The sequence below is a fragment of the Anomalospiza imberbis genome, chromosome 4 (genome assembly GCF_031753505.1).
Source record: "Anomalospiza imberbis isolate Cuckoo-Finch-1a 21T00152 chromosome 4, ASM3175350v1, whole genome shotgun sequence".
In the NCBI taxonomy this organism is placed as follows: Eukaryota; Metazoa; Chordata; class Aves; order Passeriformes; family Viduidae; genus Anomalospiza; species Anomalospiza imberbis.
The window spans coordinates 3831287-3859048 of record NC_089684.1 but is presented as its reverse complement, the minus strand read 5'-3'; the positions used below and the strand labels follow the sequence as shown (position 1 = coordinate 3859048).

The window sequence follows — 27762 nt, the reverse complement described above, 5'->3', positions numbered from 1 at the left end:
AAGCAAGGCAAAACAAACTTGATCCTTGTGCATACTATGTCCATCCTTTAAACAGCACATTGTGTCCTGAGCAGGAAAGATTCTCTGCTCTGAGAGAAGTTCTAATAAAAGCAGTATTAACAACTGCAAGATAAACTATTATGCAATAAGTCATTATTTTATATCCTTAAATCTTCATGAGGGCAAAACTTCCTCAAAGGAAAGGAGAGTGCAGATCAATTGCTGTCAAGTGGAAAGGAAATCACACATGACTCCAAGGCATAATGGCAGAGGCAGGGGGGAGAGACAGGGAGGACCCTGGAGCCAGCAGCAAAGTGAGGAGAACCAGCTAAGGGAAATCCTGCAGAAAGGAAGGACAAAGGATTTTTCTCAGGAACTCACATCACTGAAGAAAAATATTCATGGAAGCATCCACAGGAGCCACATTAGACAGTTCAGTCGTGTGCACAGAGGGTCCTATATTACATACAAAGAAATGGACAATGTCTTGAAAGACTTGAAATGTAGAAAGCCCGAAGAGCTCTTCTAGTGTTTATATCCAAAAGACAGGATCTAATGTCCATGGACCATTTGGCAACTTATTGAGAAAGGCTGACTTCACATGTAGGCTCACTGATTTCAGTGAGTTCATAATAACATCTTTTATACACAAATCCATCAGTTACACAGACACACAGTTTAGGGAATCACAGGAAGGACGTCTGCACTCCTGCACTATACAATCATAGGGCTGACCTGAATTCCTGTATAAAGCAAAACACCATATTTAGGAGGAAAAGAAACTCCTTCAGTCTAAGCTACTATATTCTCTCAAGAGACAACATCATTAGTCCCATATGTATGACACTACTGTTGCTGTAAAAAATGTTTCACTGTGAGTAAAACATACACAATTAAACCAAGAAAAAAGAAGCTTTTTAGCTTCAGTATTATATACTTCATTGTTGCTTAATTCCTGGATCAAGTTTATTTGTTTTTAATAAATGCACAGAAGATGGAAGTAATTTTGATGCATTTACAATTACTCATATTCTCTAAGTTGGGCTAGAGGGAACTTTCAGAGGTAATTAACATTATAGGAATCGAGTGACAATGCTTAAGGGTGTAAAAGAAAACATTGTAAAAGAACTGTCACAACACACAGCAAAAACAATGCTTCTTAATGGAATATGGTTTATTTGAAATCATCAAGAGAACTGTTTTTTATCTGCAGTCCACACTAGGAAATGAATGTACCCAAAAAAAACTGCAACCCCACTACCCTTAAAACATACCTTTTCAACAAGCCTGTGTTCACCACCTGTTAAAAATATTTTTATTACTTTATAGTTATTTCTACCCAACTGCTTTAGGAATTAAAATGCCTTTTTAATCACACTGAAGATGGTCTCTAGGCCACTTGTCTGTCTGCAGAGAATTGAAGTTTGGAGCCTCTGAAGTTGTTTAGCTGCCAACTGCATAAAGTAAATCAAATGAATTGACACTATTAGCATTTAAACTATGTCTAACTAAAAACAAAGAAACTATTTTCCTGGAGGAGTAATTTTGACCTCCTTTTGGTACTGTACTACTTTTAGTCAAGCTTTTTATTAGTTCAAGTTAAGAGAAACTGTAGAAAAATGACCAATTATTATTAATAAATGTATAATCCTTTCCCCAGGTAATAGTTCTTCATATACCCTTGCAATTAACTTATTTACTTTAGGGTCCCATCATCCAGGCAAACAGGAACAGAATCAGAAATGCTGGAGAACATATAATAACACTTTGCATTAAAATGTCTGAAGTGAAATGCAAAATATTACTTTCAGTGGAAATAGTTATGTCTTATTTCAGGACTCTTGGAGAAGCTTCTGGGTTTTTTTGTTGCTACCACTGATAAGCAAGTCCTCCTTTCAAAGCTGAAGACCAAAGAAGGATAGACAGATTCTTGTAAGTTTGGGGGAAACACAATCAAGGAAACAGAAGAGCAATATTTCAATCTTGTTCATAAAAGACAAGGACCAATAACCAACGGAGACTCATTTGTATGGCTTTTCTCATGGCCCAAGACATGCACCTTTACCTTCAGAGAGAGAGAGAATCTTCTGCTTCCCAGTTTGCTGTCACAGACTTCAAACAGTCAATTTGCTCCACTGCTACTAGAGCCAAGAAAGCAAAGCTGGAGATTTTCAGTGACAGTGACAAGGGAAGAGCATCACTCAGAATGGTCTGCAAAAAAAGCATTCTCTGTCAATAAAGAATGGAGCAATGACTGAGAAAATCCAGATTTCCCTTTCTAGCTGTGTAAGAGATTTCCAGAGAAACCACGAACTATGAAACACTTCAGGCTTTCTTCAGTAAAGTTAGAATAATACTCACCTACTTTGTGTTCTCTGTAGAGGAAAATGTGCATTATTAGCATGTTTGCTATGCAGATGGCAGCCAGGCTAGATCTCGCTTGGGAGGTCATTGTATTGCAGTGATATAAAAATCAAGTGCAAAAGATATGTGAAGTTCCAAATTAACAGAGGACAACTGAAATAACTCAGCAGCTCTAAGGCACACCAGTTTCCTGTATTAATTTGATTTTCTGCATAACAGTGTAAGTTGTCTGATACCATGCAACCATTTTTTCAAGTAGAATTGAGATGACACACAATATATAGCAATTCTAATATATATAGATATATAAATAGCAATATTCATGTTCTGTGAGTTCCTGCTATTCACATGAAGATAGTAACTCAGTTATTTCTGCAAATTCAATAATCAGACCGAATGCATATGCAAAAGGCAAGGTCTGTTGGATTGGTGCTCTGCCTGAATTAATTTTCTGATACACTGATTAGCTAGCTGAGTGCATAGTCAATTATATGGTGATGAGTTTACTGTAAAATTGATGAAGAACAGACTTCAATATTTATTGCCTTTGTCATGGATACTGGGGGGGAAAAAGGGATTTTACATAAAGCTATTTGGTAAAAGTAGACCTCCTGAATATTACACGCATATAAAATGAGTTAATTTTCCTACTCTCAGGTAGAATTTAGTGGTTACTTGCCAGGACAACCAGCTAAAGAATTGCTTATTTCCAAAAGCATAACAAAACTGCAGATTGTTGGGAGTACTTGTGTAGATCTCACAGCTAAGCAGTAGAAATAATGCTTATAATGGCCTACAAACCTTTTGCTTTAGCAAAATACATACTATTTCAGTGAAAAGTGTTTTCAGGTTACTCTGTGCCTCAGGATTCTGCCTGAGAAGTAAAGTAACCTGAGGGTAAGGGTTCTGCCAATCTGGACACCTTTTTATCTACATGGAGCTCATTTTAGTCTGTGGCAGCTGGTTTTAAGTAGATGAAATAACAGTAAGTGTGAGATTGCTGGTTCATGTTAGAAACCAGACAAGGCAAGCCCTGCTAGCAGCAAACTTCAAAGAATGGAAGGGCTGGTTAACTTGGGGTTTTTTACCATGGTTTCTCATGAATAACCTAAAGAAAAGGATAGCAGATCCTGATACATTTGATTTTGTTTGCTTAACACATGCTATTTTATGGGGACATATTGGTGCAACATCAAAAAGTCCACAGGCCTGTGAAAGGAAGGTAGCCAGGTGGTTTTTCTTGTAGCCATCTCCCATAGGTAAGGAACAAGTCTGGCTGACACAGGACCTTTAGAACAACCTTTTAAGTTTAAGAGACTGAATTAATCCCTCTTGATTCCCTTTTGCTGTGTGAAATTATGCAGTGGCGAGCAGATTCCAAATTTTATAATGCCCAGGATGTTAGTTAGCATTGTACTCATGCTACACTGTATTCTGGGCTTGGAAAAAAGTGCCTCAATATAAATTTCAGAAAACCCTAATCTGTTTTCCAGGAACTGTGTAGTAAATTGGATCTGCATCACAAACTCTTTACTGTTTCCTCCTCTTTTGTTGTAAGATTATTTCCTAAATGCAATAGCTGAGATTTTAATCCAATTATTTTTTCTTTATGATAGAGTAACAATGATGGAGATATTTCTTTGTATTGTGCAGTTATTTTAACTACTTGTTCATCATTTCCAGTCCTAGCTTTTCTAACTGAATCACTGCACCACAAAGAAATAGGTTAACTTTGCTTATAAAGTTCCAGAATCTTTTAATTAAAACCCACTATTCTGGGGTCTGCTAGATATACAGAGCATGTTTCAACCTTAAAAAATACAAGTGAGCAAAAAAGATCTCCCCACTCCTTGATTAATAAATGACTGGGATAAACTGCCTTCACAAATGTTTTGTCTTTCTGCTTTAGCAGACAGGAGAAAAGCAAATATTTCAACATCCCTTTGAGTTTCTGCAGTGTCATAAGCATTCTTCCTCTCTTGTCCTTTTACTTCTGACTGTTCACAACAGCAGTAAAGACGGTAGGAATAGGCTCCACGGGCTGATCAGTCATTAGGATGGTATTAACCATGCCATGAGCTTCTCTGTATGCTCAGGAGGCCTGGAAGCCTTCTGGGAGCTTTCTGAGACCTCCAAGATTTTTCCACTCTCCTTTTGCACTAAAAGTAGGTGATTTGCATTTTCACCAGAGAACATCAGTGACCACATCATAGATGCAAATTAGAAATTCCAGACATTCACCCAAAATACAAAGAATGGGATTCTTCACTGATCTAGCATAGACAAGGTGAGGACTCAAACTTGTTCTCATATTCTCTGCAAGCATCCTGCCCATTTAGTAATAATTTTTATTCTGGATTATCATAAGCATGGCAAAACTCTTTCATTTCTGCTAACGTATAGTTAGAACAATAGTAATTAGCACCAGTAAATATTTTTTGAAAAGAAAAATTGAAATTCCTAAATAAATACATAGCAGAAAGGATTATAGCCCTCTTCCTCTTTAAATATTAAAAAAAAAAAAAAAAAAACACCAAACCAAAAAAACCACCAAAACACTTCAAAACTACATTCACCACATTTCATTCTGAACTTCATTTACTACAACACAGATTTCAAAGATTAAAATGAAATAAAAATTCTAATGTGTCCTTTTCAAAGTTGGAAGTAGAAGACCTGAGATTACAACCTACCTTTTAATAGAAACAGAATCATTTAAGCATTAGTATTAGATACCATCAGAAAGCAATTAAGCAAAATTCACTGATAAAAACATGCTTATCTGTCCTTTACACTTGCAGGTAAAAAAAAAAAAAAAAACTTGTATCTGAATTCATATCTGGAGATTAGAAATCACGGATGTCTGTCTTCCAAGTGTTAACTATTTTAAATCTTATCTCTAGCCTTCTTCCTCTTCAACTAAGGAAAAAGTCATCATCATGAAGATTTTAGAGTATAACATTTGTATTTTAATCACTAATACTTTGCTGTCTGGAAGTTTTATTCATGCATACAGAATTAATAACCTCAATGGAATTACAAAAAACCCGTATTTAAATTACACAAAATTTATGAGCAAAACAGCCTTGCTGGTTTGAACCTTTGATTTAAACAAAATAAAATAATAGGTCAACTACTGAGCACTGTGGGACGTTGTTAGTTTAATACACGTTATATAGTGAAAAAAAGTCTTGTTACATTGCTCAAAATCTGCCTATGACTGTTCCAAATCTTGGTTATTCAATAGGTGTAAGGACAGCAGCATCTGACACAGGACTGCAGTATTTACTGCATATAATATGTATCACTTTTTAGCATTCTCAAAACTTTGAATTTTTTTTCCCACAGATTTAGGAAGAAATAAGGCATAGAAAGATCTGAGACAATGAAGCAACATCAGATCTGGAAATATCCAGTCTGTAGACATGTTTCTTAACCAAAGTCCCACCACTCCCAGTAAATTACAAACCACAACACAGAATAAAACATGAACTGACCATAATTATCTTTATACAGGCACTACAAGGTTTTTTAAAACTGGACGAAAATACTTTATATTTCTTTATATTTATACAAAGAAAATACTTCAATCTATATTTCTGTGGATTAAACATAAAAAGAAATCTCTCAAGTCTATCAAGTTTTAGTTATTCTAAATCTCATCTCTTTCTGTCATTCTCTCTCTTCAACTCAATAACTGTTTCAGTGAGGATTTTACAGAATGTAGCAACTGGAATTTAGACAGTTGGATTTTCCTAAGTACATTTAGCACTCTATGCCATGACTGTCATTGGAGAGCAAATATTACTCATCATTCTTAGTTTATCCTTCTGTTGTTGTGATTTCGTATATATAAACCATATGTTTCTGCTGTTAACTAGGGAGACACCATTACACCCAGTGCTGTGCATCATCTTATCACCCAAGGCAGTGGTTTGGAAAGTTAAATTTTTATGACACTCCATATAACCCAGCCCTTAGTTTTTTTCCTTAGTATGTATGGATTGGATTGATGTTTACAAACAATGGACAATCCTTAAAGAACATTTCACTTTTAAACCTACTGAGCCTACAAATAAGAACATTCAGCAACATCTCATATTATTTAATCAAGAAGGGACTTCTTATAAGGAAGATACTTCTCTGCTCCTCAGGAAATTGTAATATCTTCATCCGTTTTCTAAGTGAAGATGATGACTGTTGCCTACAACTACTGAAAGGATAATGGGATACTTTATAAAATAAGTCCTTAATAAAAAATGGCATCACTAGCTTCTCGAGATTTGCTTAAATACATAAAACCTTGAAAACTGTTAATAATGGGATAAATTTTGTTCATTACCATTAACATAAGACTAAGTCAGCTGAGCTGCATGTCCTCGTATGCACACACTGTATCAGAATAAATTTTTAATGTCCACAGAGTATCTGTTTATTATATAGAAAAATACTGTGCGTGTAGTATTCTGATAAAACATTTCCAAACTAGTGTTGATTAATTTTATTTTAATTTATTGAGATAATTTTAATAAACTGAGATAATCCACAGAAGCCATAAATCTGGTATCTATAAATCAGAAGTTATTCTACTCCAGTCAGGGAGATGGTACAAAACTAGAATTAGGTGCATGAGAATCAGGACCCCTAGATGGTTTGTTATCATTGAGAGATTTATGACACACAGTCCAAACCAGTCGAAACTAATGCCAATTCCAAGCATTAGGCACTGTAACAATTTTCTCATATTTATATGAGAAAGACCTGGGCAGGATTTTTTTTTTTTCAAACCAGTACTCAAATGAGGAACCATATTTTAATGAGAGAAAGCAAATTAAAAAAAAAAAAAAAACCTGCAATATTAACCACCTCGTAGTTGAGAAATTATAAAATTACAAGACTTAAAAATTAATTCCCTTACAGATGGTAACTTCTAAAAATGAGTGGGAAAGTTGAGATCTTGAGGGTTGATGCTGAAAAGCAAAATTAAATAAATGCTCTTTATCTGTTCCAGTACTGAGATAGAAAATACACAGGTATGTGTTTAGGAAGGCAACCTTGCGTTGTTAGAAATGTAGTTTCCCCAGCTGGGCAGAGACTTTTAATGATATATTGTAAGGAGATAATTTATTTCAGGAGATTTTCTTTTCAGCTTTTTAAATCAACATTTCAGAGCATTTAATAAATCAAGCTGCACATACAATGTCATTTCAACCGGAAATCATTCTCATTATTTCTGTGCCCCAATTTTTCGGTGAATTTGTACTTTCACGAGTAAGGGAAAGCAGCCAACAATTGTCAGGAAAATTAGATAAAGATGTCTGAATAAGATATTTCCCAATTAAATTAAATAAAAAACATCTTCCAACTGCACAAGTTCTAGAAGACTGGTACTATCCATTTACTTGTATAAATGTGAGCATTTAACCTGCTGTTCCTAAAACTGAGATTCATGAAGAAGAGAGTTTGTCAAGTGAGTGCTGATGACACTAAACACCTCTTTTCAAATGAACATTGATGCTATGTGTAGATAAAACAGCAAGCCTGCAATAGCATCAACCAGCATCTCTCAGCAACTTCAGATTTCAGTTACAGTGTCACTGCAGTTCCTGATTTCTGTTACTGCTCTTTACACATGGCTTCAGGAACTACATCATCTTTCTCTTGCTTATGTGCTTCAGTGAATCACCAAAAACAAACACACTAGAAGTTATAGAACAGTAAAATGCAACAATCTTGCTTTTGAGAAGAGATAACCTACTGATACCTGATAATACAAACCCTCAATTTCCGCTTCCTAATTTTAGTTTTTCACAGTTAAAGATGAAAAGAAAAACCTTAATGTAAAATAAATTTTCATGCTTAACAAGACAACCAATGAGCATTTTGTTATGTTTGGGTGGCTATTCCTGTACCTAATTAAGTCCTAGGTTCCTGGTTTCCTCCAGTGTGGATTCGGGGTTGTCCAGTGAGGGCTCAGTTGCAGCCTTTCCCCAGCTCAGACAGCTGGTACTTCTTCTACCCAAAATCACATTTTCACAAACTTATAGGGACTTAGAATGTTTGAAATACCTCCACTATTGTCAGATTAGACTGAAGCAGAGAAATGGGATTATCATTTTTAGGTCAGGAAGAAAGTTAAACAGTATTACCAATACTATCATAATAAAGTTTTGTACTGAGTATTCCTCAGCCTACTTCTTCACACTACAGACACTAACTTCATCTCAGTAAAAGAAATACTTCTCAATATCCACATAAACTCAGTTCCTTCATTAACAGATTTTACTGCTCACATGACTTAAAGAGCACTCCCATCTGGCATCATCCCTAGATTTCTCCATTAAATGTGAATACATAGACCCACAACACATGTTGCCAGCACCTATAATAAAAATACTCTACACTAATAGAAGAGAATCTGAAACTATTACAGAACAATTGTCTGGTAATTCTGAGTAAAATTTCATAATCTGAAAATCAAATGGCCATTTTTAAATCTGCCTTTTTTATCAATTATTTTGGTCTTGAGGCTTTACTTCTTCAGTCAAGAAATAGCTCAAATCAAGCCAACACTGAATACAAGTGTTTTGGTATTGGGAACGTGCTTTTCACTTGTATCTGCCTCTCTCTCCATGTATCCTCCCCCAGTTTGTACAAGAGAATGATCTCAGAGAGCACCTGGATCCCTTCCACTTGAACTAAATGAGGAGACAGAAGACTGGGAGAAAACCTAATGCACTCTCATGTATGGAACAGGCCTAAGTTAATTCAATCCAAAACTTTCAAAATGTGTGTAGCATGAATGCCAGATCCTCAAGATTAATTACTCTGCTCTATAGAGCTGCTCCTATTGCATTGTTCTACTTGTTGCTGTAGACCATTCCAGTCACATGGAGTAGTACTCTGGACAGAACTATGGGCACACAGTGTGTGTTTGTGTACAGAAAACCTCCTGTCCAGGCAGAAAAAAATATCTTTACAGGGATCCATTGTCACAGGCACCTCTGCCAGGAACAGAGATTATAAGGAACACACTGAATGCTCTCTTCAGTCTCTGCAGAAGGCTGGGAGGGCTCTTTCATCATATACAATGGATTTGGGATCAAGGGTTTAAAAGCTAAGAGATCACAAGAACACATTTGTGCATACAAAGTTCTCTGCAGACCTGAAAATTCAATCATAGAATCAGGCTGATGATGATGATGATGATGATGACAGATTTGATGGTTCTAATATAGACCATTTTTTATTAATGGGACTAGACATTAAAGCCACAGATAAAAGGACTGATTACAATTAGACAGGGGGGAATTATTAACATTTCATTTTCTGAAAACAGCCTTTATTAAGTGCTGTTTTAGCTCTCAGTACAGTATTTTCCACAAATATGAGATATTGGAATTTTAATTCCTGACAAATTATGTGAAATACAGCAGTGCTCTGCAACATGCAAGCCTTAGCCAGTCCACTCATTTAGACTGACCACTTCCATGCATTTCTCACCCATCTAGCTGATCCCACAGAAAAGGGAGAGGAATAACAATGAAGATAACTGAACACGCTTTAAGTTTTACAACATTCTGCCAAATGCTCAGAACATCAACACAATTTGATCAGTCTGCATTACAGTGTGCGTGACAACAGAACACAGTGGCCTCCTTGGGCAGTACAGAACAGTATGAACCCACCATCAAAGCAAAGATGTTATGGCAGGTCCTCAAGCCCCAAACCATGTTTACAGAATAATTTAGGTTGGAAAAGAACCTTGAGATCACTGAGTCCAACCACAAACCTAACACTGCCAAGTTCACCACTAAACCATGCTTTTAAATACTTTCAGGGACGGTGATTCATCCACTTACCTGGGAAGTCTGTTCCACTTTAATCAAATTAAAACATGACGTAAAATATACGAAAGTGGATGTTAGCAAATCTATCTCAGGTGCAAATAAATTTAGGGCTTGGCCTTAGATACCTTATTTTCTTTCAAATAACTGATCTTACATGTGTGTACTTCTACTTACCGACAGGATGAATTTTTAATTCTACAATTAATCCATGCAAAAATAATATTCCTTGGTTCAAGAATACTGGAATAATCCTTTACAACTCTCTACAACCTTGGTTCTAATGTTAAAACAAGACAGATGCTGTTTGCCTCCTTGCAAAACAGCAGTATCAGCTAAATATTCAGAAATGCTCACATATGGAAAATGCACCAAATTTTTAATGCAATTTCTAGCCATCACAAATTTCTTCTGCAGTCCCCAGTAATACAGAATATGAAGCCTTTTCTTGATGTTACTGCAGATCTTCTCTCACATAAACTTTTATCATCTGTCTCTGGTGAAAAATGCACAATCAGGGAAAGATGATGCAAATACTAAACCACTGTCAGTTAAAATGTTTGAGAGTGCATGCTTTGGGATGATGAAAAAGCTCCTTTTGTATTGAAGCTTAAGTGGTAATGTTCTAACTGAAACAAGAACACTATTTTTAATCTGTGCTTGAAAGATCAAATTAAATCTGCTACAGTCAGCCTTGGAAGGGGTGTATCTATCAGAGACAACTTCTTTCTTTATGAGAAGGCAGCAAGTCTAAGGCTACTGGATACTCATCTGTCTGGTTTTCTGTAGACATTCAGGGAGCTAGGGCAATCATTCCTAGCAAAAAAAAGCACATCCCAAAATACTGGGAGATCAAGAGGAAAAATATCTCTTTATATACATTCCATTATTTTCTTGATTCAACAACAGAATTTCAAACACAAGCTTGTCACAAGTTCACTACACTTTTAGGGTAATGTATAGTGCAATATCTTAGATCTTTCATTTAGTCACAGTCCTATCAGCATCATCATTGCAGTATTTCTGGCACCATGGTTGTTTCCACTACAAATTCTCTATTATACAGATGTTAAAAATATTTGGAATCCCGTAAGTTTGAAACTTATTCTACAAGCTGTCAACAAAATGCAATATACATTTTTAAATTGGTTTTACCATTTTTCCTTATAGGATCTAGAGAAGGGCATGAAATGAACATTTGGCAGTTACTAAGGAAATACGTGTTCTCAGAGAACCCAAAGAAATCACAGCACTTACTTCACCGTCTGCCAGTTGTTTACTACAATTTGCTTTTAAATACATTAGCCAAACATTGAAATATGGATTATTTTTGCTTTTACATATCAATTACTGAACATTTCTATTAAAAATCATTCAAATTTCATGAGGCAGTAAAAACAGAAACTTGAATTCTATCATTTTATGCATCTTAAATATATGTAAATTTCCTGCTGAATACATACCACAAAATGAGATGTGCACAGCAGCTTGGCATTCAAACCCCTCTGAATTAACTCCCAACTCCCTTAAAATTTTCACCTAACAATGCTGGGAAGTTCACATGAAAAGAAAAGGGCCAAAAAAATGACAGAATGGCAAAAAAGAATGAACCATATAAGAACAATCAGAAATAAGGACCTGTTTCAAAAAGGATGAGCTAGCCCAAGCAGGATACAGCAAACCCTGTAGAGGTCAAGGCCATCAGTCTCTCAGTGACTGTGGAAGTTCCTCTCTATTCTTGTTCATCCTGAAGTTATATGATCAATATTTTCCTCCTCAGTTCCAAACAGCAAAGATTATTCATGCTGTATATTTAAAGAAGCCGGGGAAAATGTAAGAAATGCCTGATCCATTGACCACTGAATTCAATAAGAAGACTTTCATTTGAGGACTAAAAGGACTTGCTATTTTGGATGTGCAAGATTAATTTTTTCATAGCTAGACAGGTAATTGATTTTTTAGATTACAATTATCATATGTTTTCATATTAATTTTTCTATCTGCAATTATGAAAACCCGGACAGCATCATAATAAAAATACCTCTACTTTACCTCTTTTTTAAATTCCTGTTGCTCAAATAGAGAAATTCAGAAGTTCTTAGCATGCTCAGTACTTCATGAAAGGAATATTAAATCAACAAAGAAAATGTATTAAGGTTACTTACCTCATGATAGAGCCAAGTAATTCTCACTATATTGAAAAGAAATGCTATAACTTAGATATTATTTTCATAATGGAAATCCATTAGTCATCCTTAACTCTGATTCTGTTTTTTTTTCTAGCAAAACCTTTTTAACACAGACTTTATTCCTCAGTTCTCTTAGGAGACAATAAAATAATTAAAATTCTCTTTCAAAATTCCAATCTTATTACATTCACACATGATATTTGTCTCTTTGGACCATTTCTAAATCCAACGTCATTAACACTGCAAACTGATCATTAGAATGTCTAAAAGCATGTGGGGAATTATTTTTGAACCTTGAGGAACAAGGATACATTTCAGAAAATGATTGAAGCATTTCACTGAAATAATGTTTGTCTTCATCAAAACAGGAAGTTCAGAGAGTGCACTATGTTTAAAGACCAGAGTAAAAAACGCTGGACTGAAAAATTGATGAAAGTGAAACAGATTGCCTTATTTCCAATTAGGAACTGTAGTTTACTAGGACAGGAAGGTTTCACTGAAGACTCACTCCAGGGAATTCTGCTACATTGTTTTTCTTAAAATATTTCTATGATCAAGGATGCAATATCCTGGAAATTAATAGAACAAGAAAAGAGGAAAGAAAGGGGAGGTTTCAGTGGCCTTTCACACAAAAGTCTGACCAAAAAATAAAACCAGAGTTATTAAATCATTGTTTGGTGAAAATGCAGCATTAGAAATGCTATAAAGCATGGGGACTACAATCATCAGTTCAGATTTAACTAATTTTCTCCATATTCTGTGTGAAACAATGATTGATATATTCTGTTATCGTGTTTTATCAAAGATTTTGACCTTGGACCTCAGCTAAGGACAAAAAAAAGGGATTCTGACTACTCTAGCCAAGAAGTGTAGATAAAACATTTTTTTCAAAAGAAAGCTACACCATCCAGGAGTAGAGCTGGCTGGAGTAACCTAACTTTGAAGGCATACAGTGTAGATGACTACATCTCAGACAGTCATTCACGTCTCATGACTTGAAGAGGCACAATTCCGCAGAACAAGACATCCTAGCACAAGATTGAGATTGCCAAGGCCTATAGGAACTAGCTAAAATGTAAACGTATTCATCAGTATATGCAGATTATTACCTGTAGGAAGTACCATCCTGGTGTCCAGGAAAAAATAAATCAGATCACTCTGTATGCCACAAGGAGGCTTCCTGTAATATATTTTACAAACAGCCCTGTACAGTATATCCATAGCTGTGTCTTATTTCATACCCAGAGTGTCTGGAAAAAAAAAAAAGACCCCAGATTTCTTACTTACTACTTTAGGTTTTTTTTACTAAAAATCTCCCACTGGTTTCTGAAACTACAGGATGCAGCTCTTAATCATCACCTCTGGATCCTGATGAAGGAGAAGAACCTGCACACAGAGATTATAGCAGCTATCAGCTGGCATCTTCAGTACAGAAAGAAACCTGTTTGCACTTATCTAGTTCTTTCAAGGATATCAGTGCATGAGTTTACAAAGGACAAGTGAACTACAGACCAATGTTAAGATACAGGTACATAGAAAATCAATAGCAGAGTAGGAAATCTAGCTTGAGAAATATCTCATTTCCTCTCCTGTGACCATTGATTTGTATCAGTGTTGGTAGTTGCAGAACGGTTTCTGACTACACAAAAATACATTTTAGAAGGGATGACTCGTAAGCTCACAGAATCTAAATAAATAAATCAAAAAAATCATCTTGTCTTCCTACTTCTGCCCCTAACTGTGGGTTACATTATATTGTCCCCTCCATAATTTTGTTTCTCCACATGCAAACTGCTGATTTTCTCCCCATTCCCATCTATAAGACTGCTCAATTTACAGATGTAAAGTGCTTTGAGACCCTAGCATAAAAATACAGGGAAACATAAAATACTCTTGTTTCTAAGCTTATCATTACTCTGAAACACAATAGCTATTTTGAAGACATACTGGGAATATATTATTTTAATTTGGATTGCCTTGACGTTGTGTTGTTTCCATTTTAGTCTTTGTGGGATTTATCATATTCATTCTTTATAAGGTTTTGCTTTCAGTTTAGTTGTAACATGAGATAACAGATTTCTTACTATGGTTGTGAAAGAAAACGATTAAATCTGGATGTTCATTGTATATCCCAGCGACAACGGAGAAAGGGAAAAAATGAAACTTGAAAGGGTCTTCCATTCATTCTGTGGAGAGATGCCTCTTATGGAAAAATAGAGTTTCTGGGTTCTCATGTCTACTAAATTGAAGCCATATCATTGCAGCCTCCATTCTAATTCCTAAGAAGGGCAAAATAAGAGAGAGGCTAGCAAATTAAAAATTTAAATTTAGTAAATATTTCCTTTGGTTTTGAGTGCAAGAAGTTTCTGAAATTTATTTCCCTTTCTTTCACATAATATGATTTAGAGCTCAGACACACTGACTGGAATGGAAGAATAATCAGTAAGAAAAAACAAATAAATTTTGTGTCTGCCTGTGTTAGTGGGGAAAATAATTGAAAGCATGACTGCTTATGTGGTTCCTCTACAACTTCAAAAGTGTACAAAATCACAGAAAAGGGAATGCCATCTGTTTGCTGTTAGGGTCATGTTTTTTATTTTCCTGCTTATACTCCCACTGAAAGCAATGAGAAGTTTTCAATCCTCCATAATGAAAATGACATAACTTTATTCTCACTCCTATACTCGCTTTAAAGTAGGCTTTATTACACCTTTTCCTCTCCTCCTGAGTATGTTTAAGTCTTGTTAACTAGCACCTTTGAACATTATCTATAAAACAGAACAAAAGTAGCAAAAAATGGTCACTACCTTGTAAGAGAAGGATAAGGAGAAATAGTGGACCTCCCTCAGGTCTGAATGTTTTCATCAAGAAGATTATTAAAAGCAAAGCCACTGCAATAACACAGAATGCGCCTTGGCATAATGAAAGCAAGATGGAAAAATGTGTTGGTGAGAAGGGCAGCTTTGAAGCAGCTGCAGCCCAAGCTCTATAATATCTGAAGGAGGATATGTTGGTAATGGAAGTGTGCCTCGTCTAACTTCAACTCTTCATCTCAAGGGGCGATTTACAAGGTGATAAAAGGTTCCAAGCTGCAAAAGGTACTTTAGACTGTTAAAAAGCAGCTTTTTATGATCATTTCTTCTGTACAGTACACGTTGTTCCATTAATCAAATGCTTATTCTATTAAAACACCCACTCTTTTAGCTGGTGGGACAACAAGTTTTACTACCACGAAATGGCATTAAAAGCCACAGACTTCCCAGCTAAGCCTTTGTAATGACTGTAACACAGCCCAAGTGTGGCTGTCTCCAGAGGGATAGCTGAATGGCATGCCTGCCCTGCTTCACTCCTTGGCAAGTGTCTTAGCATGCTTCAGTTCTCAAGGTCATGTCACCCTTTCCAAGCAGGAAAGCAGGCAAAGCACATGTGTGCTCCCTAAAGCAGAGCAAAGCCAGCAGCTCACATCAAATCTGATTCTGTCGGCATTGAATTGCAAATTAAATGAGCATTAAAAGGCAAGCATGGCTGTGGCAAAGGGAAAGGCTCTGCTCACAAAGACAATTGCAATGCTTTAAAAAATATCACAGCCTTTTGATCTCCTAGAGGCAAAAATTCCAGTGCTCACAAGGAAGAGATCTGAGGACTTGGTGTATGAACAGATAAACATTTAAAGAAACTTTTCTCAGCTCTTGTTTTAGCCTTTTAAAGAGACTTCCCAAAGCAAGTGTGTCACACATCACCAGCTAGGACTTCTATGCTTTTCTACTCCCTAAATCATCAGATCACTAAAAAAAGGAAAGTGATTCATTATTTTGCAAGCCTGGACTCAAAACTGAAAACATTTAAATTCCTACACTCTATTCCACCAGGGAAACCAAAGCACAACTCAAACAGGCAAATCTGCAGTACAGTCTCTCAATCATAGACGTAACTTCTCAGTCTACATAGATATGAAAAATAACCTCTATGTAAAGCAAGAAAGTAAGACAAAACAGCAAATATTTGGAGCCCACATAGTTGGACTCGGAGAGCCTCGGACTCGGACTCGGAGGAGAAGGATAGGGAAAGGCTCAATTGTTTTTCTAGAGGGCAACCACAGTGACCACCAAGGAATTTAAACTCGCATTTTAATGAAGTTTATATTAATTAAAATTTAACAAATGTTAAAATAGTAACTATATTAATGAGGAAAAAAACTCCATGACAATATAGTGGCTGACAGGGGCTTAGAAGTCTAAATTCACATGAAATTAACTTCAAATACTGATTTCAAACACAGATGCATTATAAAATGCACACTAGTAAAGTAATTTAAATTTATCAATTGTATGTTTGCATGAAACTCTATGTTTGTTTCAGTGTTAAAGTTCAGGCTGTTTTCCAAAAATGTATAACTAAAATCCTATAAAGGCTTGTGCAGGTTAAAAATAAGAGAAAATAAATGTTTCAGAGGGTGTAATATAGTAGCAATAAGAAAATGCAAAGGAACTATCATATATTTAAATATTCTAATACACTGAATACAAAATCAACATCCTAACACATGACAAACAGATTTTTTCTTTACCTAAACAAAAACATTTTCTTGCTATTCTGTGAGGTGGTAGTTTCAGTATTAGTATGGAACAATGACATCACAAAATAAAATCCAACCATGGCAAGAGGATTATCAACATTTCAATGAAAACTATTCAGGAAAGCTACACTTACTATTACTTTACTTAACTTGGTAGAATTCTTTTGAAGTTTATAAGCTACTGTTTTGTACTGTTGTCTGTCTGACAATATAGCAGGAGTCTTGCACTAAAACATGGCATTCATCACTCTGTGTAACCTGCTTAATTTGTGTGTGAAACCAATCTGTGTCACAGCAGGAGGCAAGGTGTCATAACTGCTGCTCAGGATTCAAAAGGATTAACATACCACAGAGAAGAGGTTAGGAGGGAATTCTTTCAAAAGCACAAGTAACAGCTGAAAAAAGGTTACGCTGTGTTAATACTCACGCAACTCTAAAGGCAATTGGACAGATTAGGGTGCAGAGCCTGATTTAGAGAGAACCAAGTGGCTACTGCATTAAGGGTCCCATCAACATGACCAGTCAAAAGGTCATCCTGCCCACAGTATTCACCCAATATCCTTTTTTAGTCTATGTACAGTGATCAAGTCCTTATGAAAGGAAGATCTGTCCTAAGCCCAGTCATCACATGCAGTTATATTTAGGCTGGAGTCTTTTACTCCAGATTTCTCCATAGTGTACTGCCGTGGAAATTCTCATCAGCTCTCCCCATAGCCATGTACAGAACCTTAGACAACTGAGACACAGCACACACTTTTCTTCAAATTCTCCTTGAAACCCAAAAAACAACAGCTGCACTCAGGAGCACAAGGAAGAAGCTGTTCACTTCTGGAAACATATCAAATCACAAGCCACCCTCTGTGTTCTGGAAAGCAGAATAGACAACACCAGTAGATCACCTTCACCTCTTTAAACACTAACAATTTCTTTAAGCAGGCTTTTCTCTTACTACTCACATGTTTTCAACGACTTCCAGAGGATTATCAAACTCTGCACACCATGAGTATTGAGTTAGCTGTCAAATGTGCTAGCTAGATTTCTCCTAGACAAGGTAGATTACATGTTAGGAAACATGGACAGAGTTTGAAGTCTGTCCTCACCTCTTAGATCACTAGCAACAGGGGTCTCCACTTTCCAAATCACTTGCAGACATACAACTGAACTGATAAGCATAGTCAGCAGGACCTCCTGCAGAAGTCATCTCAAATATAGTCCTAGGACCACAGCAAAGCTATCTCATCTCTAATGGCTTTATGGAATCATTGATTAGCTTAAATAAAAAACATTCTTGGGAAAATAATGGAAGAACTTCCAATTAAATACTAGCAGTATCTACTCTGCAAGGGCAAGAGAAGAAATTTTAGTTCAAATATCTGAACACATTAGACATATTAGTCATGTAGTGCTTTCAAAAGTTTTGAAAGCTGTAGCTGCTCCTTGAACCTCGCGTTTCAAAAAGTAGATGCCTATTTTGGAAATGTCACCTAAACTATTGCCTTTACCCCAGATGTTTTATTTTTGGCAATACTCTGTGAGGTGGGGTTGCTATCTGACAGCACCTGTTCTACACTACTTGTAAAAATAAAAAAAAAAAGAAAATTAAAAAAAAAAACCCTTTTCGGTATTTTCTTCTTGTTCTGTCCAGAGAAGTGCTTCATAATAACAATCAGAAGTAGAATTTTTCACACATGTCTTCTTGATCAATTATTAGGAAAGAAGAAAGAGCCAAAAATCAATATTTAACCCAGTTACTGCTAGCCCTTGTCATATATGCTTTTGCCTATAGATAGTATGGGTTGCAGTTATCTGGAAGAAGCTAATTTCTTATATTCATGCTTAAAATCAATTTTAGCATGAAATACATGAGATCAGCTAAAGAAAATGTTTAGCAGGATTAAAACAATCATTCACATTTACATTTCGCCAATGTGTTGACAGCTGTACTAACTAAATGTTTAAAAGCCTCTTATTTCTGCAGAGTCAACAGCTCTCTGCTTTCTCAGAAATATATTAGAACCACAAATTGTGTCTTGTTTTTGCCTAGGTACATAAATGGCAAAAGGTTACTGTATAGCAAGTTACAGACTCATCATTGCTTTCAGCTTCTCTTCTACTTTTATACAGCCAGTAACTCAGGCATTAAAGTCGAATCAAGACCATCTTAGAGTCTCAAATATGATTGTGACTTCGAAGTGTAACTTAAATTCATCCAACTGAATTACTCTTTGACTTAAATGCAATATAAAATAAATTATAAGACTGCTTTACTATGGTTCCTGATTGGCTTCTGTAAAGTGAATAAACAGCAATGTCTCCTATTTGTAACAAATTTTAAAAATACTATAGAGAGAACTACTGAAGAGATCCGTCATATCCATTTCAGCAGAAGCTGAGGAGACTGTTAGAGACATAATTCAAAACCCACTCATGGTTTCATCTGTTCTTGACCTTCTGCTCAAAATGGGAAGCTTGGTAAACCACAAGTGAAGTTGTACAGCTGACAATCCAGCAGGACCAGTTTTTGTTTTTCATTAATCATCAGGCTGGAAACCTTCTGACTTACCTCAACAACCCTTTAATTTTTTTTTAATTTGTAAAGGGATAATTCTTAAAATATATTTGCCAACGGGTGTAACTATCTCTCCTTTCTACATGTAATTAAGGAACAGAAGATCTAAGTGACTGCCAGAGGTCATACAGGAAGCCCAGAAGGAAATGTAGTGTCTTTCATCTGAAGGAGCTGCTTAAAAGTTACAAAATATACAAATTAAGAGAGAAAGAAAAGAAAAGCTCCAGGGAAAAAAAAAATAAATAAACACAACAAAACAAGTAAGCAGTCATGAAATATGATTTGGCAGTAGTCAATCAATGACAGAAGCCTTGTCACTTTTACCCTCATGGTACTTGAACTAAAATACAAAATAATTCAGTACCAGTCTCCTTGATAAATCAAGCACTAGAAAAGCCCTGAATGCATTATCTAAGAGATTATGAATTTGCTGTAAAAAATACAGCATCATTAAAAATCAGAAGTCCTATGAGGAAAGAAGTTAAACTTTTGTCCACACTTCCTACAGCTAAACTTCTAAGATTTTTAATCAGAATTTCTTATTGTGACATTAGTATGTTATTAAGCTCTGCTTTTCATTATATGAAATTCTCATATAAGAGTACAACAACATTCTTCTCTGGGAGCTAAAAGTCAGTTGTTTAATCTTGTGAGAAGCTTACATTTCTTCTGAAAAAGTCAAGAATAAACTGAGCATGACTTTGGATTAGATGCCTTGAATTTATCAGCTATAACGATACAGGCTAGGGAGCATGTATGCTACAGATTTTTTATCATATACATTTTTAAGAATTAAACAGCTAGCCAGACATTATGCCTAAAAAGGCTTTTCTTATTTTAGGAAACAATTTATACCAGGTCCTAACTTTTATCTTATTCCAGAAAACACCAGAAAGAACAGAAATAACAGCATCATGACTAGCTATATTGCTCCTGCTAAATTATTAACCTCACAAAATTCAATAAAAGGACAAAGCAGTGAGTATAGACATCCACTATCTGTACCTTAAAGTATACCAGGACAGCATCACAAGCAATTAATAAAAAGCAAAGTACTCTCCATATAAATATTGCCTACAAAAGAAGGAAACAGCAGCTGGGAAAACAGTGTCACTAGGCTGAGATAAAAGTGCACTGGTGTAGAGCAACCTGTATGCAATATGACTGCTTTTAATCTTTAAAGTTGTGGGGCCAGTACATCCTGTAGCTCACCCCAGGTCTCTGGCATCCTCCCCTATCATGGCTGGTAATCTTTCACCACCACTCCTTTTCAGCTGAGACATCTGTGTTCACTCCCTATGGGTCCAAGGGGAGTGGAGGAGGGAAGAGGGGCCAGAGAAAATCCTCAGTCACCTTTGCTTTGACCCTCATACACCAAGCACCCTCCATCTTTCTAATAAAACAACAGGAAATGCCAAGAATGCACTTCCCTCCCCACAGCAGGCTGCTGCAAAGGGGCAATTCTGGTGCTCTTCAGAGCCTGCCTTCTCCATTGCTCTGCCAACTCCTCAGCTTCCCAACACTTCAGGACATGCATTTCCAAAACAATCCATCTGGTGACCTATTCCAAGCCACTGACAGCAGTTTCATTTTTAACATAGAATTTCAGAAGCTGGAGGTTTAACCTTGTATCAAAATGAAAAAAAGAGTTGAAAAGGTTTTCACAAAACAGAATGCCTCTTCTCTCCCTTACTGCCCTCGAGATGCAAGAAAAGCCTCTCTTCAGAGGGGGAACAAGAAAGGGTCAGTCCTATGCTCTACAGATGCATGCAGCAGATTGTCACTGACCTTTTCAGCTGTTCCAAAAGTAAGGACACAAGAATGAGATGGAGCTTCAGCGATTAAAAGACCACCCATTCCTACAAGATGAATCAGATCACCAGATAACAAGAATTTTGGGAAGTGGAGTCCAAGCTTTAAACCCCTTCCAGGGGGGAATATAATGGCTTAACAACTCTGACAAGTAAAGAGTACAGGCATTATTCTAACAAAATAATGTTGCAACCAGGTGGAACAGAATTCTACCTCCCTCACCGTGACTTACTCAAAAGAAAGAAGCATGGTAATTATAATAAATAACTGAAAAAAAACTAATTATGCTTTTTATTCATACCTCAATAAAAATCAATTGAACTTTCTGTGAATTTAGGGAAACTAAAACACCAAGAAGAAAAAAATCACCACTGCATTTGGTGCAATCATATGGTATGGCATAATTTCCACTCAAAAATATATTCTTATCCTTATCATGCACATTCTGATTACAAAGTAAGTTTCACAATAATGAACATTTTCATTCTTCCTACACAGGTATTGACAAAATTTGTGAAGAAAAGAAAGCTCAATAACCAAATACATCTCCTCCTGCTCCCAGTGAGATATATTCTGGGGTTTCATAATGAACATGTTCCTTAATGATTAGACTGTCACTTCTCCCAGAAGATCTGAGGTGTTTTTATTGAATTTAGCTCTTGATGTTTGAAAAGGCAGTGCAAAATTACTTTCCAGCTTATCAAGTTGTTTTGATAATGGCCAAGGTATTGACTTGACTTAAAGAAAATAGCTTGTGTCTACCAATGATGGAGAGAATGGTAGAAGGCAGTAGAGCTCTAGGAATGTAGGTATTGTCAGAATGGGTATAAGTCTAGCCTCAGGTCCCAGCTTTGGCAGTTCCTAGCCTTGGATATGTCCTTCATTTTTCTCTAAATCTCCATCAGAGACAGACACAAAGTGAGCTGTCAAACACAGAAATCACATCCTACTGATTGAAATTGACTTAAAACTTTGAACAAACACTGTTTTTCTAATACTTACCTATCACTTTTCGTATTATCTATAAACACTCACCCTCCTCCAAATTTATGATAACATTTTATGTTTAGGTGTTTGTTGGGGTTTTTTTCATGGAACCAATAATTTTCTCCCATTGACAGAACTACATAACTTCTTTTCCCTAGAAAATTGAAACATTTAACCTAAAGCATTTTTTAATTCCTCTTTTTGCGTGAACTTTTATTATTTCATTTTGTGAACTGACACAAATTGGAAACTATCAAAAGTTCATTTACACATTTGTTATATTATTCCACCTTTGTTTAGGGTACATAGCTTTTGTCTTCTGGTTTTCACTACTGGTTTCTGCCTTTTAACGCGTCCACAACTGGAGCAGGCTTTCTTGACTGTCAAAGGAAATTGCATCAAGACAATGTGTGTGTGATTCAGGACTCAGTCTGTGTGAAAACAAATTATGAAAGCATCTTTCAACTGCAGCATATGGTGTTATGTGAAAAGAAAAATCAACACAAATCAACAATTACAGCAACACTTCAGAAAGCCTGTGAAAAGAGCAAGCACCTATACAGGGAAACCAAACAACACACAATCTGATGAGGTTCAAGTTACTTCCCAGAGTCAAACTGAAGGGTAATCACATAGCACTGGCTCGTTTCACAGTCAGAATGAGCAACAGACTGCTTCCCTTCTGCATGATGGGAGTGTAGCATAGTACTTGCAGAAAGCTTTAAGATTCAATTTCAGGGGTGGATCAGTTGAGAGTGAACCATGCTCTCATGAAGGAAACCTGAAACAGGAGCTGTCAAACATCAGAGCGTTCACAGCCTGTTGCAAGTGTTCAGTCAAGTCTGATTTAGCAGAAAGGTGTCTGTGTGTCATGCATGAAGAACTCAAACTAACCATAAGAGCTGGGTTTTTTTTTCCTAATTCTACCTAGCAAATTCTCTCTCATACCATCTTCCTGTAGCTTATTTCACAAATAGAATGCAAGGTGAGGGAAAAAGGGCTACGCTGTGTTTCAAATACTGCAAGATGGAAGCAGCAAGAACAATGCCCTATAAGACCAATATCCAATTAAAGACAGAGAGTAATAAGCAGGAAAAAAAAGGAAACCCAACTGGGGTTTGTGCCATGTAGTAAAATATCAAAGCAGAAATCTAAACACACTCCCGACATGTTAACAATGACCACTTACAAATGCTACTGCAAACTACTCTTCATATTTCACTGCATTTTGTTGTTTCTGAGTTTTGTTTGAAGGGCTACAAAAAGTTGTAGTTAATGGATAATCTTCTCTTCCAAAATTCTAAGATTTATTATTTTTCTACGTGTCTTACATGTCTGCAAACATGTTCTGTCAGCAAAAATGCATGCAATCTGATTTGAGAAACTAAGACCATAATATGGTCTTATCCATGTGAGCCTGAAAAATAAAGCAATTAAGATTCAAAGAAAGAAAATAATGTAATAGACCACTGATGCAAAATCAGTAACATTTTATTAGGACACTAATATGTTTAGTATATCCACAGACTTACTAAACATATTTTTCTCACTACGTCTTTATGAAACTAAGAATGAGCCCTCTATTATTATTGGTATTTTACACTTCAGGAATTCATCCAAAAGAAGCAAAGGCCCATATCTACACAACTGCCTTTAGCTACCTCGGTGTTACACGATGCCTAATGCTACTTGCAGAAGTACCAAAAGGATTCAAGGTTGGAGCCAACTTCTCTCATTTGCCGGTCAGAGCATAGCAGGCTGAACGTCAGTAGTCAGGCACCTACTGATTTGAAAGTTAGCACAGTGCTTGGGAATTGGAATTGTGAACCATCCTTGAGGCCTGTACACCAGCTCCAGATGAGTCAAAGTAAATATCTAAAACATTGCTCCAAATTAAGGAGCTGCCCAGCTTGCCATCACCCACACTGACATGAGTTGTTGAACAGCAGTTTTGCTATGAGTGCATCAATGAAACAGCCATTTCAAAAGAGAACACAGAGAACTCGTGATCACACTAAATTGTCTCTCATAGAGTCAGAGAATGTTCCTTTCTCAGTCTATTTCCCATTTCCAGCAATTGTATTATGTAGCAGGTATTTAGGAGAGGATCTGAATCCTTTTCTATGCCTCTATTACATTAAACTTCTAGAGAAAGACATTGTTTCTGAACAATTACACACCTGAACTTGAAATGTTCTTTAAGCCCTTTTGCTCTGTTCAAAAATTATTAAAAGACAGTAAAAATGTCACTTTATATATATTATAAATTAACAAAGCTATACAAACTACAGCATTTTTACACATAGAATACTCAGCTTTTCTGTAAAACAAATAAATACCACTAACACTCAGAGTCATTCTATCCATTGAAGATAAGAAAGCAGTTAATTCCTCATCTCTTCTCATTCAACAGCTTTTTTGTCTCATCACAAGAGGAGTGTGTGGGTCAACATCACTTGAGTTATCTGAATTACTCAAGTAGCCTTTGAGTTACTCTGATTATAATATGTTCCATACTTTCCAGTTAAGATGCATGTTCCTGTGGAGAAAATATGGTTTACAATGGAGTGTCAGTGAAGTAAACCACTGTGATATTTCTAACTTTAAACTGGAAATCCCAAAATGTCCAGTGTAAACAAAGTTTTGCATTTCCTCACCAGTAAATACCATCCCACAAAAGACACAGGCAGCAAATCTCTAGACTCAGTATAGAGCAGCTCTTTGAATCTATATACAGTTTCCACCCTACTCTCCATGGTCCCAATAAAGCTCACATGCTTTGATCAATGATAATGCATAAAGCGTGATCGATGCATAAAACTTGGAAAGAAATTATCAAATTTCAATGATACAAGAGAATTTCAAGATTACTCCTGATCCAAACTGTCTTGTAAGAATGAAGTGCATAAAACCATATTTCAAGCAACTTCCTTGAAAGCAAAAATGCACTGTATTGCAAATCACTCAATGTCTAATCCAGCAAAATTAAACTGACATCTTCTTTTGCTATCTGGATTTTTAAGTCATCAATAATTAGCATGAAACTGGAAACTGATTAGGCCTTAAAAATTATGCAAACAAAGAAACCTACTTTGCCTTGTCTCACTCTTATTGCAACAATTGCAGAGGTTGATACTATAGGTGTATCAATGCCTGAAAAGCTTACAGAATGGTATCTGTAAAATACCAGAAGTTTTCAATATTTTTGGTTGGTTTTAGAATTTGAATTTCAACACAATAAGTAAAATTGTTTGGTCCCTTCAGTCTTCTGTAGATTTGCAACAAAGTATACACCAATATACTCAAGAGTATAGATAGCTGGAAGGTTTGGGACTTTGTCTAAAATAACTTCATGAAAATAAATTAATGATTTTTAGTTCTTCTAGCCAAGAAAGTAATAATAAATTAATATATGTAATTAGAACCAACCTCAGTGAGATTACATTAAAATCTCATTTTGTTCTGTTAAAAAATTCAATAAAACTATGCCAATTAAATTAGGCAATCAATAAGAACAAAGAACAAAGTGATTTTCTTGATGTTTCATCTACTTTGCTCAGCCATTAGAAGTTATTTTTAACAGCTTGTTGACAATGTTCCTCCTTTGACAGTGCTGCAGGTAGTATCAGATGTCACGTCCCAAATCTGCTTCGACAAATCATCCTTGCATTGCCATTTAGCACATCTGCCTCTGCAGGCAATTGAGTTCTCATCGGAAGCCCAGTACTACAGTAGTGTGGGTCATAACAATTTATAGGGTGGAAAAGTGAAAACAAAGGGAATACTGAATTTCAAGTTAAAGTGATACAGGGTGTAAGACTATAAAAATGTAATTATCAAGACACAACCTGTTGCAGAGGTCACACAGTCTCAGCTGTGGATGAAAGAGCTCAGGAGAACTAATGGTTTGTACAAGTATGCACTATTTCATTGTCTGGAAGACTGAAGGGTGGTTCACTTTTGCTTTCTTTTACACTTTAATGCCTGCTGGTATTGCTTTCCCATATTGATCTTCAGCAAAAATAGATTGGCCATACTGAGAAAGAAAAATCTACCAGCCAGTTTCCAGCAGCTCTTACTCAGCAAAAGGTGCTACTCAGTACAGACTGTGGGGAACCAGTGAAAAATGTTCACTTTCTGTATTACTTACATTGAAATTTCAAATTGTTGTTACAGATGTCTTTCTATTCTACATGTCTAGCTTCTGTACATCTCAGCTCATTACCTAAGCCATCAGAAACATCTTTTCTTCAAGGCCGGTCTCAAAAACAGAATCAACATTTTAATTAGTGGACTGGTACAAAATGATAGAACTGATCAAGCTGCCATATTAACAGAAAACTGTCACTCGGATAAAAAAAAAAATCAGCTCTAATACCAGAAGAAAGAAAACCAGAATTTTAATTCTACATACAGAAAAGGCATTGCTTTTGTCTCAAAACAAGCGGCGTTTTGGTGCATTCCTTCACATTTTCTATGAAAGAAAGATTATTCTTTAAATTATTTGATCTTTCTGCAAGGAAGCATAACAAGTGACTACTGAGATGCATCCCCCTCCACTATTCAACTCCAGTAAGACTCACTCTCAGAGACTGAAATGTTATGCTTTATGGCTTAAACATTTTTATGAAGGACTTTTGCCTATTATAGCAAAACTGCGTAACAAAAGCTGCATGGAAGACCACCACACCCTGAGTGGGCCTCTGGATTGAAGCCCTGGACTGCAAGATGATGGAGATAAGAGACTCAGTTCTGGGCTGGGGGAAAAGAATACATTCACACCTTCGGGGTGGAGACCACAGCCCCAGACTATCTGCTGTCAGGCAGGCAAAGCCCCTCACACCAAACAGGGTGAGAGGGGTTTTGGATGTGCGATGAGAAAGCCTCTGGTGGACAGTGAATGCCCATCCTCTGCCGTCCAGACCAGCCCAGCAGCGGGGGCTCCCCACCCCGGGACAGCCATATCTATGAGACATCCACATGAATGACAACAGAGGCGGTGTCTGGCCCATCAAAGGCCCTCTCCACAAAAAAAGGCCCTCCTCAGCCCCTGCACCAAAGAACTGCATGTAATGCAAAATGATGCAACAGATGCAGAGTCTTGCCAGGACAGTGTTGAACTTAGCTCCCTGCAGGGGAGGCACCTGGGCATTCCCACCTGCCAAAAATGTATACTAATCCACTGGATTCTATACTTTTTGGCATGGGGGACCTTCACCACCAAGAAGATCATATGGAATGGAGCAACAAGACATCATTGGGACCCTCAGAAGGGTGATATGTTTCTACCTAATCCCTGTCACTCTCCCTGTGCCCCTCACAGACACCTCTTTTTTCTCTTTCTTTCTTTTCTCTTTCTTTATCTTTTCCTCTTTTACTATTAAATAATATATATCAATTTTTTGGCATCAACATTTA

General features: G+C 36.4%; 1 long non-coding RNA gene across 1 annotated transcript in view; it reads right to left on the bottom strand.

Annotated features, from left to right (window-relative positions):
• LOC137473343 (uncharacterized) overlaps positions 1–21532 on the bottom strand; it is a 40988-nt gene extending 19456 nt beyond the window's left edge. Inside the window, exon 1 of the long non-coding RNA XR_010998697.1 lies at positions 21334–21532. This is a non-coding gene — a long non-coding RNA (uncharacterized lncRNA). The remainder of the gene's footprint in view (positions 1–21333) is intronic.
• Between the last annotated feature and the right edge of the window lie 6230 nt (positions 21533–27762).